We start from the raw sequence: 13,124 nt of genomic DNA, 5'->3' as shown, positions 1-13,124 counted from the left end.
GCTGGTTCTCACCCAGGCATTCCTGTAACAGGACCACCTGGCTCAGGATGCACCAGCCAGCCCCCAACCCTTTGGAGAAGGAAACGGACCTGGAACTGAGAACCTCAAGCCCCTGGGGGATGGGCTTTGTGCCCAAATGTCAGGTACAGAACAGTCTCAACAGTGCCCAGCTGCTGTCTGACTCCTTCTCTACCCACCTATCTGAATCTTCAAGTAGCGACGAAGTTACCAACCTACCCCAGCTCCTTCCTTTAGACAGGGGCTTTGTCAGTGGAGAGTCTGGATGTCCTAAAACCTAAGTCCAGAACCCTGGAGAAGTACACTATTGTGCTCAGACCTCAGTTTAGAGAGAAAACTCAGTGTACTGGTCAACTTTTTCGCTGCTGTAACTGAAAGAACCAGCCAGCACAATTACAGAGGGAGAAAAGTTTATTTGAGGGCTCAGAGTTTCAGAGATCTCAGTCCACAGACAACAGGCTCCATTCCTTGGGGCTCAAAGTGAAGCAAGACATCATCGTGGAAGTGTGGAGGAGGGAAGCAACTCATATAATGATCAGGAAGCAGAGAGAGAGATCTCCACTTGCCAGATACAAATATATACCCCAAAACATGCCCTCAAAGCCCTCCAGCCATAGCCCACCTCCCTTCAGTCACCACTCAGTTAATCCCATTAGGTGATTAATTCACCAGCTGGGTTAAAGCTCTTGTGATCCAATCGTTTCTTCTCTGAACCTTCTTACATTGTCTCACACATGAACTTTTGGGGAACACCTCACATTCAAACCACAACCCACAGCAAACCCCTTGGGGTGGGGCATGGTATTGGGGTAGAGCCCGTTAAACCCCAGTACCCTCCAGGCTCAGCTTCCAAAGGGCAGGGGCAGGAGCTGGGAACTCACCCAACGTGTTGAAAGCAAAACCTCCCTTGAGAAGGGGATTTGATGTCAAGTTTCCCTTCAGTTTATTTTCTGCTTCCAAGACTTCCCCATCCCAGTGAAGGGATTATTAAGAAACAAGATCCGTGCCAGCATTATGGGAAGGCAGACACTGGAGAAATCGGTCTTACCTGGGAAGCGCCTCCCCCTGGGGATTCCACCTTATTCCTCAGGGGAGCAGAGCTTCTCCCATAGCTCAGCCTCGACACAGTGAGGCTTTAAAATGCATCCTTACAACCTGCACTCCATGGCTGCGAAACCTACAGAGGGGTCAGTTCTGAAGGCATAGGAAACATACTTTTTTCCCCTGCAAGTATGGAATCTTCCTCTTATCATGCTCCTCACCCTACTCCAAATCTGCCTCTGAGACTGATCTCCCCAGGGGGCACTGGTGCTCATCCAAACCTCTCACTGGCCTGGCCAAGCCCCTGATTAACAACTGAGGTCAGGAGGATCAGTTCCAGAAAAGGGTGAGGAAACCCACCCAGATCTCGTGGGGGTAGTATTCCCGGCCTTTTGTGGAACGGGGTCTCTAGGGAATGCTCAGCACCCTTCTCAGAACCATCCACAGTTAGCTCTTTTGAGATCACAAGCTTTGCCACCACTGGCTTAGTATGTCCCCATCACTGCCAGTCTCAAACAGGTCCTCTAGGCAGAGTTACAACTACAAGTAGGCCACAAAGAGCCAACAGGCGGAAACAGCCACAGGCTCCCTGCCAGAGATCATGAGCATAACGTCTTGAGCACTTGTACTGTGCCTGGGACCAGTGAGAAAGACATGTCACAAGGACAACCCCCATTAGGACAAGTTCCCCAAACGACCTAGAGTTGCCATGTTTCCTGGTTCAGATTTGGCTGCTCAGGTATGCTCAACCTGTGACATGTCACTCATTGTGATATGTGTACTCTTTTCTATGGTTTATTTCAATAAAAGTTTCCAAAAGGCCTCCCTTGGGTGGAAGATATCCAATACAGCATGGGAAATATTAAAAGACTAAAGCGTAGGAAGGCCCTGCCCAGGTCACAGGGCTAATGATAGCCAAGCTGGAAGTAAGACCCAAATAAGACCCCTTCCCCTTGGCTTTCCTACTGAGAGACACAGTTTCCAGAGGAACAGCCCCTTACTCAAACACACGTTTCCTTATAGGACTTCAGGAAAACAGCATCTCTCATGCTATCCTTCAACAGAGCCACCGCCAAGTAGCTACCCACCGCTCCTCTTCCTGACAGACCTTACCCAGTCAAAGGTGACAACTGGCCCTGACAGGAGGGCTTTCCTGTCTGCGGTGCCTAAACAGTGAGTGAGGACCTCTTCCCTCCACCTCATTCTCAGGACACAGCAGTCCTGCCCTAGCAGGAAGAGGGGCTCCGCTCTGTTTCAAGATTAATCTTGAACCCATCTAGGACTGTGGATGTAGGGAATGGGTCACTTCCAACACAATACTGATAAGCAACCCTAGATTCTTGGGAGATCACTGGCCAGAGAATGTCAACAGAGGCCATCTGGGGACTGGGTCTGAGGCCCACAGTAAAGTTATAGGACAGTGTCCTCCTACCCATTTTGGCTGCTCCCACCTGGAGACACCAGGCTGCTCCCTTATACCAGAAGAACAGATGACCATCTCAGATTACATTGAATCAGATTAGTGTCAACTGAGGATAAACAACAAAAGTCCAACTATAGGCTTTGTGTGAGGCTCTTTTGACCCCAAAGTGAGGAAAACACACCCACACAAATGGACTAAGGAATTAATTAATTAAATAATTAAATGGAAATAAAGGATCACTCTACAGTCCCCTAACACATCAAGGCCCCTGCAAGAGCAAACCTGGAAAGAGCAGACACAATGGGCCCCAGACTGAGCTCAGGGAAGTAACAGCAGGATTTGAGAAGAGAGCTGGTGGGGTGGGGAAGGCACACACCAGAATCCCAGTGGTTCAGGAGGCTGAGTCAGAAGGATCACAATTCAAAGCCAGCCTCGGCAACTTAGCAAGACCCTGTCTCTAACTAACCAAACATAAAAAGGCTGGGGAAGTGGCTCAGTGGTTAAGTGCCCCTGGGTTCAATCCCTGATACCATTAAAAAAAAAAAAAAAAAAGAAGAAGGAGGAGGAGGAGGAGGAGGAGGAAAAAACCCCACAGTGCTAGAGGTTTCAAGTTCTTGTGTGAATGAAAGATGGAAAGCCTGAAAGGGCTACTCCCCACAGCAAGTAAGAGGTGCAGCTTTGAGGTCACGCAAGTAACCAAGGAGGCCACGAGGAGAAGGTGCAGCTGAAAGAACACAACAAGGCCTCTGTCTCTCGGTGACGCAGGACAGGTACTCTGCTAACAGCCAGTGAGAAAAATGATGGGGACAGAGGAGGGATGGCTCTGTCTTCATGACTTCCCCACCCAGACCTGAGTGTAGCTTGGACTATTAACAGAAGGAGAAGAGACAAAGCCACCAGGGGACAATTCCACTGCCCTTTAGGTACATATTCTCCATCCATGGACATAGAAAAGGGAAAAAAAATCTATTATTTGACCATCAACCAACCAGCCTGTGTGGCCAAAAGCTGAGCACACCAAACCATATGGCTCATGCGACACCATGCCTGCCTGATATGTGCACCCAGACAGCTGCTCACGTCTACAATATGCTTCACTGTGTTGGCTCACTACGGAGATGTGACACAACAGTGACTGGACACCATACTCTCTAGGCCTCAGGGTTTCTCCTATAAAATGGAGGTCATAATAGAGCCTAATTCAGAAAGACTGTAAGGATTAAATGTGAAAGTTTATAGAACATTTAAGCACAGTGACTGACACACAGAAAGTGTCATATGAATATTTAACAAATAAATAAGATATAGAGTCTCCAATATCATCCTAGTTTTTACTCAGGAGCAAACAATCAGAGAGTTAAAATATTAGCTCAGCTAGCCAAGCAGGGTAGTGTACACCTATTATCTCAGCTGCTGGGGAGGCCAAGATAGGGAGATGACAAGTTCCAGGCCAGCCTCAGTAAGTTAGTGAGACCCTGTCTCTAAAATTTAAAGGGCTAGCGGTGCTTTAAAAAAAAAAAAAATTAAAGGAATCAGATAAATGGTAATGCACTTGCCTAGCAGCATGCACAAAGCCCTGAGTTCAACCCCCAATACAGAAAAAAAATTTTTTCTTTTGCTTAGCCATCAAGAAAATGCAAATCAAAGCCACTGAGACACCACTTTGCACTCACAAGGATGACTCAGATGAAAAAGATGGATACCAGTCAGTAAGGATACAGAGAATCTTAATATGTTGTTGGTCAGATTGTAAAATGATTTGGTAGTTAAACAGAGTTACCATAAGAGAACTGAAAACAAAGTCCCCACAAAAAGTTGTACATAACGATTCATAGCAGCACAATTCACAGTAGCCAAAGGTGGAAACAACCTAGATGTTCCACAGATAAATGATAAAACAAAATGGGGTCTATCCATACAAAGGACTGTTTTTCAGCCTTAGAAAGGAAGGGAAATTCTGACACATGCTACAATGTGAATGAACCTTGCGGACATGATGGCAAGTGAAATAAGCTAGTCACAACAGGGCACATACTGTATGATTCCACTCATAAGAAATGTCCAGACTAAGCAAATCCATAGAGCAGAAAGTTGCCTGGGGTTGGGGGTTGTTGGAGGAAAGCGGAGTGACTAGTCGGTAAACCACGCAGAAGTTTCTCTTTGGGAAGATGACATTATAAAATTGACCATGGAGATGGTTGCAGACATCTGTGAATATAATAAAAATCACTGAAATATTCACTTTAAATGGGTGAGTTGTATGGCATGTGGATTCAATAAGCCCATTATCAAAAAACAACAATGGGCTGGGGCTCAGTGGCAGAGCAGTTGCCTCACACATGTGAGGCACTGGGTTCGATCCTCAGCACCACATAAAAATACACCAATAAAGATATTATGTCCATGTATAACTGAAAAAATATTAAAAACAAACAAACAAAATACTTCTCACTCAGCCACAAGCAGGTTGCTAAGCCCAGGCCAGTGGTGAAACTTGACCTGCCAGCCAGGTTCCCTTTGCCTTTCCCAGCAGCCTCTCCTGGGGGCCTGAGTGCAGTGGCCTCACTTCTCTGATATCTCCATGTATCAAGCAGCCCAAGACAAACAGAAGCTTAAGAATGTCAGGCTTGCCATAGAGGAGGGTCTGTGCTACAACTGAATCTCCCATCCTTACTCAGCTATCAGTGCAGCCTTATTACCAGCCTGGAGGCTCTAGGAGAGCCACTCCCATAAGTGAAACTTTGTAGGAGTGGCTCTGGCCAACATATTGGCCAGAAAAAAATCTTGGAACAAGGGGCTGGGAGCAAAGATGCACAGGTCCAATACTGGGTCTATTGGCTGACAGGCACTGAAGGACATTCATTTTCATTTCTCCAACCTGCCAGGACATTCTGGAATGAGAAATGGCATATGCTAGCCACCATGACAAGGGTGCACCTCAGCATGCCCAGCATGCCCAGCATGAGAGCTGTCCCATGTGTGTAAGTCAGCAATGGCTGTTACTAACCTGTTTTGTCTGCGATCCCTGTGCCGAGCACTTTCCAACGCTTTTCAAACCTAATCCACACAAAAAAACAGACTGCCTAAGATCCTGGTGTCAGAGGAGAGAGATGGTGGCTCTGGCTACAGGAAAAAAGGAGGTCTGACTAGACTGCAAGCCCTGATCTTTGCCAGATAACAACTTCTGTTCAACCAGCAATTGGGACAGACCATATCCCTAGACGCACAGAATGACTCCTTCCCATCCTGTTGCCACTAAGATCCTCTCCCACTCCCTAAGCCCACTGTTCCTCCCCAGAACCATGCATACTACCCACCTCTTCTACTAAGCTAATTAAATGCCTTTCATTAATTTCAGTCCCAGGATGTCTCTACCTAAGATGAACTGTTAGAATTTGCAGGATGACTTCAACTGTCTCCAAAATGTTAGGCCACAACTACCCATGGCATTGGGGGGTCACAAGAGGAGACTCCTCACTCAGTGTGCTTAAGTTCACCATGCCTAGAGCTGCTAGAGACAGAAAGGGCCTTTCCTCTGGGGAGAAGCTAAAATGATGATTATTCCCAAGAAAACAGCCCTAGCCTCATACCCTAGGAGATGTCCTCTTGTTTAAAGGGAACAAGGAAACTTTATTTAAAGATTTAATTCTTTCAGCTTAAAATAGAACCAGGGCATCAGAAGTTAGGGAACCACGTGCAAACAACCATTGTCTGGGGCAGGATGTAAGACAGCGTATTGGAAATCAATCTGTTTTTCTGCAAAGATTAGACTTCCATCTTCTTCAATTCTCTTTTCACCCCTGTGATGTCTGATGCAGCAGACAAGAGAAGGAGACGCTGGGTCACCAGACGGAGAAGAACCCTATGAAGAAGAAGCCACCGTCAGTGCTGACAGCCCAGTGCAGATCACTTGAGACAGGTGGGAGCAGAGCGGAGGGCTGTGACAGTAAAAGCCTTTGTCTCCTGAAAAAACAGGAGCTTTGCTTAAGGCATGAGCTTCAACTCTTTCCAAGTAAAAAGAGAGGGCTAGATAGAAGGATCAAAGCACGGGTAAGCTGGGGAAGCTCCACCAGGCCTTCAATTTGGCAGCTTACTAAAAATAGAGGCCACCGCTTCCAACAGCCAGGGTCACTAGACATCCTGGGGCCACTGCTGGGGCCTGGGGTCTGAGCATCTTTTCTAGCAGTGTGGAGGGAGCATGGGGCTCCCACCAGCCAGGGCAGAGGACAGGGCATGGCCTGGAAACAAGCTCCTCCATTTGGAGGAGGAGCACAGCAGAGGCTGTGAGCATGGGCTCCTTAGCACCACGCTTTGCCCACACTTTCACTCCAGGCTTTTGCCAAAACACATCCATTCTCATCTTAAAGACTCTAAAGCCCCATACTGGAAGTGACTTAGCTCACAGCTATCTGGAGGGACCAGGCCCTCTGACTCACGGCCCACCTTCCCTGGAGGGAGAGGGTGCAGGAAACAGATTGGTTTTACCTGGTGGTGCACACTTGAGTCTTTCCACTTGCGGGCACCTGCACTTGAGGTATGAACACTTACTGCTTAGAGTGCACAAGGCCTACACGCAACATCCGTTCTTGGGCAGGTGAGAGACAAAAGCATTTACAAAAGGGATGAATAAACACAGCTGATGCACAGAGGGACTAGAAGAAGATCCTTATCTAGCTGCTTGTTCAGAGTAGCCCATAGCAAAGGGCTGGTATCTGCCCTGATGTGTCCTGGCAGGCCCAGAGAGAGTCCTCTAGAAACAAAGGCACAATGGCTGACCTGGAAGTGCAGATATGAAGGAGGGTGCCACCCACAGAGGTCACCAGGGGTAATCAGGGAGCCCCTGCATCTGCTTAGCCTTTCTCAGCAGTGTGCACACCAAACACAGGGGCATGTGGCACAGTCAACTCTTTGATGCCTGTCAGCCCGGGAAAGAGGATGCTCCATCACACAGGTGAGGAGGAGGCTCACCCCAGGTTTCTCAGCTGGTGGCTTTGGGATCGACTCACTCGCCCACTTATGCTCTTCCTCCTGACCTAGAGCCTGACCCAGGGCCTCAACCCCAGCCATCACAAGGACATGGGAAGAAGGTGGAGTCAGATAGGCCCTCTCTTCTTCTACCAGTTTTCCTGGAGGCTCAAGGTGTCCCAGAGGTCAGGCAGGACAGCACCAGGATTTGAGTCTCCTATAATGCACAAACACAAGTCAAGGGCTTGTGAAGGAAGGAAGGGGCTCTGGGAGCCTAGCAGAGCAGATGGCAAAGTCACCCTCCAGCCTGAAGCTAGCCGACAACAGGAATGGCCTGTAAGAAGAGCGGGCAGGGGGGTGTCTCAGAAACACCTCTCAAAAGTTTCCTCTTTTGCTTCCCTTGCCTCCTTGGGCTCACCCTCAAGTCCAGGGTCAGCCACCTCTCCTCTAGGCCACACCCTGACCTGCTGGGAGCTGGGAGGGTGAGCTGAGGAGCCAGTGCTGAAGGCACAGACACCGGGGACTCCAGCTGCTCTTTCCTGGAGCAGTCTGGGAACGGGCACTGGCAGCCAAAAGGAGCATCCACAGCCTTCTGCTTTTTGAGTTCTATTTCTACAACTCTATGCTCAAGAAATAATTCCAAAAAAAAATAGGGAAATATATGCACAACTGGAGTCCTTGCTCATGTCTACACAACTGTCAAAATGCTTCTGAAGGCTTCTTCCCCCTTCTATGTGTATTTTAAATCAAATGCAACATTACTGAAATGTTAAACTGCTTCTTCACCAGTGGGCAGGTGTCCCTGGAATTGAGACAGGGAGGGGACTGGGGAAGGGGCCTTTCCCTTAGTCTGAAGGCCACACAAGCACAGCAAGCAGGAGACAGCAAAGACCTCCCTGAACTTTCAGATGATAACTGAGCTCCACTGCTTTCTGGATTTATGTCCACCTAAAAACCTCCCTGTGATACAGACGAGAAAGTCCAGGGTTAGTGAGGTTACAAAGGCCACGAGAGCCAGCTAACAGATGGCACAATTGGAATTCAACTCCCACACACAGTGTCACTTATTTTCTGACAACTGCCAGAGGACAGAATAATTCAACTAAGTTTTGATTGATTGGTGGGAGTAGGGGGAGGGCACTTGGCATGAGTCATGGGCCTGGCCTCTGGTTCCTAGACTCACTGGCCTAGTGGTCAGGGAGACTGTGTGTGCACCCCACCTGGTGCTAGAATCACTTGGAGACCCAGGAGAGGCAGTGAGACACTGTGGATAACCTGAGTATCAAGTGTGAATCTCTCTGGGATGGAAACTAAGGGCTTCCAAGACACCCTCATCCCTGCATCCACCCCTCCATCTCTATGCCCAAGGTGCTGCAGTGCGGAGGTGGCAAAGGCCCCACCCCAGGAGGAGACACCACTCTGCCTTCTACTGGCTACCCCATGACAGCCTGACACTGGCAATAGCTGTGACACCTGGAGAGTTTTTCCTCAGGAACTCACTTTAAGCAAGTCATCATTTAAACACCCAACTTCACATCAGGCTCTTTCTGAAGAGTTGGTTTATCAATTCATCTTTGTAACTTCCTTTTTTTGTAAAAATATGTACAATAAACATGTTAATTTTATAACTGGGAAAAATGTTATAAACAGCAAACAACCTTTGTGGCATTTTCTCTCCTGCATCTGAATGATCCTCTTGGCTTCCAGATCAAGTCAAATCTTTATGTCTTTTTTACTGTCTATGTACTAGAGACAGGTTTGCTGTACTTTGAGAAATCTAAGGATGAAAATTAAATATTGCAAGAAAAGCAAAGTTTTGAAAGGATGACTTTTCACATTTCCTTAACTGTTTCCACAGAAGGAAGCAACTTGGTCATTCTGGGAGTCTCTGCTGGACCTGTGGAGGCGCTGGACCTGTGAACAGGAGCAGCCAATGGCTCTCAGCTGGCTCTGCTCTAATCCCCAAGTGCAGTGCTGTGCCTCTGACATGGCTATTTTTGGGTTTCTGAGTGGGGTAAAAAGAAAGAAAAGAAATGCTTTGCACATCCGCCTTGCTGAGCAGTGCCCTGACCCGCTCTCTCTCCAGCTCCTCCCTCTGTGGCCCCTCTGGGGGAAGGAAGCAGACCCTTGTGCATTCTACCTCCCCCGCCCCCATCTTTCTCCCCTGCTCCGGGACAATCTGTGGGCCTCACCCACTTGCTTGTCTCTTTATACAGAGCTGGGAAAATGTGGAGATAAATAAAGCCTCAATTAGGCAGCCAGCCAATGTGGGGGATGGGTGGGGAGGGGTTTGAGGCTCTGTCCCAGCCCAGGAATGCCTGAGAAAGCTCCCAGGACTGCAGGCAGCCTGGAGGTTGGAGGCTTCCCACAGCCCTTCAGCCTGCACTGGCCAGGCACTGAGGACAGGGGCTGGGAGCCGACTCCATCCCATGCACAGTTCCCCTACACAGCCTGCCTTGCTGCAGGGGGCCTGACTCCCCTGCCACCCCAACATGCAGAGGAAGAAAGGGACCCGGTGGAGAGGGATGTGCCCAGCAAGGTGGCATCAGTCCAGCCAGAAGCTGTGCAGACCTCCAGGCCTAATGAAGGCAGTTTTTCCTTTCCACCTCTGAAAACTCTGCATTTCTTATTTATTCTTTCCTGAGACTGGAAAAAGCAATGAAAGGGAGATTTTATTTCTCTCGGAAGACTTGACTGGAGGCAGAGTAGGGCAGGGCAGGATCAGACCCTGGGGAAGGAAAACCCAGGCCAAGAGCTCTCTACAGGTCTTGTGATCCTTTATGCTGTGGTGCACAACTGCACTGGGGCACTAACCCAGAAGTGCCAGCTCTTGGCCTCCCCTATTCTCAGCCTCAGTGGCGCAGGGAGGCAGCAGGAAGAAAAGGGCAAAGCCAATCATCCCAGTTCCTTTGCTGCTGGTTCTGATTTGACAGGGAAAGAGTGAAATGGGATCCAAGTTAGGATCTTTCTATTATTTGCAGGCTCCCAGTGAGTCAGGCTATCTCAGTTTTTGAAGACCACGAGCCGTCTTATTCACCTGTGGAGTCCCATGCTCAAAAACCATCTCTCTACAGCCTGAGGAACAACCACACAAATCTGGGGGTAGAATGTGGAAAAAGGAAAATACAGAAGACAGTGAGAGACCCCACCCACCCCATGCCTCTGCTGCTGATGGGAGGATGGCGTTTTCTGGAACACCAAGGCAGTGGCTCCTGACAGCCTCAAAAGCTCAAACCCTGCACTCAGCCATTCCCGGGATGTTCCCTGAAGTGCTGTATTAAGAAGGAAGAAAGGAAAAGAATTGGAAAACAACTTGGAATAAAGGAATCAAAAAGAGCCCACGATAGAACAGTGACNGTCCCAGCCCAGGAATGCCTGAGAAAGCTCCCAGGACTGCAGGCAGCCTGGAGGTTGGAGGCTTCCCACAGCCCTTCAGCCTGCACTGGCCAGGCACTGAGGACAGGGGCTGGGAGCCGACTCCATCCCATGCACAGTTCCCCTACACAGCCTGCCTTGCTGCAGGGGGCCTGACTCCCCTGCCACCCCAACATGCAGAGGAAGAAAGGGACCCGGTGGAGAGGGATGTGCCCAGCAAGGTGGCATCAGTCCAGCCAGAAGCTGTGCAGACCTCCAGGCCTAATGAAGGCAGTTTTTCCTTTCCACCTCTGAAAACTCTGCATTTCTTATTTATTCTTTCCTGAGACTGGAAAAAGCAATGAAAGGGAGATTTTATTTCTCTCGGAAGACTTGACTGGAGGCGGGGGGGGGGCGGGGGTAGAGCAGCAGTGTGTGTGTGGGGAGGAGACAGGGCCAGCACAGGCTCACAGATATTTTTAGAGACATGGGAATTAAGCAAGCAGGGAACTTCTGGGGCCGGAAATGGTTTTGTTTCTATCCCAGTTACAAAAGGCCAAATGGGTGGTGGAAAGTCAGGGACTGGAGGCAGAGTAGGGCAGGGCAGGATCAGACCCTGGGGAAGGAAAACCCAGGCCAAGAGCTCTCTACAGGTCTTGTGATCCTTTATGCTGTGGTGCACAACTGCACTGGGGCACTAACCCAGAAGTGCCAGCTCTTGGCCTCCCCTATTCTCAGCCTCAGTGGCGCAGGGAGGCAGCAGGAAGAAAAGGGCAAAGCCAATCATCCCAGTTCCTTTGCTGCTGGTTCTGATTTGACAGGGAAAGAGTGAAATGGGATCCAAGTTAGGATCTTTCTATTATTTGCAGGCTCCCAGTGAGTCAGGCTATCTCAGTTTTTGAAGACCACGAGCCGTCTTATTCACCTGTGGAGTCCCATGCTCAAAAACCATCTCTCTACAGCCTGAGGAACAACCACACAAATCTGGGGGTAGAATGTGGAAAAAGGAAAATACAGAAGACAGTGAGAGACCCCACCCACCCCATGCCTCTGCTGCTGATGGGAGGATGGCGTTTTCTGGAACACCAAGGCAGTGGCTCCTGACAGCCTCAAAAGCTCAAACCCTGCACTCAGCCATTCCCGGGATGTTCCCTGAAGTGCTGTATTAAGAAGGAAGAAAGGAAAAGAATTGGAAAACAACTTGGAATAAAGGAATCAAAAAGAGCCCACGATAGAACAGTGACTAGCTAATGAAGACTGCTTTGAAGGATGACATAAGGAACTGCTAGATAGACTATTTTTATTAAAAATAACAGACTGAAAGCCAGGCATGGTGGCACTCGCCTGTAATCCCAGTGACTCAGGAGACAAAGGCAGGAGGATCATAAATTTGAGGTCACCCTGGGCAATCTAGTGAGACCCTCAGCAACTTAGTGAGACCCTGTCTCAAAATAAAAAATAAAAAGGACTGGGGTTGGGGCTGGGGTTCTAGCTCAGCGGTAGAGCCTAACACGTGTGAGGTTCTGGGTTTGATCCTCAGCACCACAATAAAAATGAATAGAAATAAAGGTATTGTGTTCAACTACAACTAAAAAAAAAAAAAAAAAAAGACAGGGGATGTAACTCAGTGGTAAAGCTCCCCTGCATTTAATCCCCCAGCACCAAGGAGGGCGGGATTATACACATTTAAAAATCTTACTTTAGGCCTCACATTAGCATATAATTACACACCCCAAGAGGTTACATGATATGAACTGATTTTTATCCTCAGGTGGTAAGATTTAATTGGACAATATTGTTTTCTGCTTACTCAAAATCTCACTAAAAACCTAATTTTACTTCTGGCCCAGAGGGGAAGTACCACTACTTACTCAGTCTCACTGCTCTGGCTGATCCTGCCTTTTGAAACCCCTATCCCCTCATACCCTACAGAATTCCTAATTTCTTCTTCCCTGGAGGCCCAGAGCTTGCCAGCTGGCTCCTGCAGGTGGGCAGAGAGACAGTGTCTCTCTCACTATTTAGGAGCCCCATGATGGCTGACACCTTGGTTTTTCCTCTTTATTTTCCCAACTTTGAGCCCATCCAAGATGCACATCAAATCAGCAACCCATGAATGAATGAGTGAATTCTTGTGGTTTCCTGAGGCTGTGGAGCCATGAGGAAGAAACATGGAATAGAGCTTAGGAAAATATAATAGCACTCTGTGGCCCTGGAATAAGGACAGTCCACACCCCCGGTCTCTCTGATGGTATTTCTCAAGACTGCCAGAGTACTGGTTGCAAAACCTGTCCAGGCCATGGCAACAAGGGTCTTATTGTTGGTC

General features: G+C 48.6%; 1 protein-coding gene across 13 annotated transcripts in view; it reads right to left on the bottom strand.

Moving 5' to 3' along the window:
• Positions 1–13,124, bottom strand: part of LOC107157149 (myosin phosphatase Rho interacting protein) — a 145,176-nt gene that overhangs the window by 76,910 nt on the left and 55,142 nt on the right. The window lies entirely within an intron of this gene.

This window comes from Marmota marmota, unplaced genomic scaffold (assembly GCF_001458135.2).
Source record: "Marmota marmota marmota unplaced genomic scaffold, marMar, whole genome shotgun sequence".
In the NCBI taxonomy this organism is placed as follows: Eukaryota; Metazoa; Chordata; class Mammalia; order Rodentia; family Sciuridae; genus Marmota; species Marmota marmota.
Note: the sequence above shows the minus strand (reverse complement) of the source record. Positions and strands in the feature narration are given on the sequence as shown.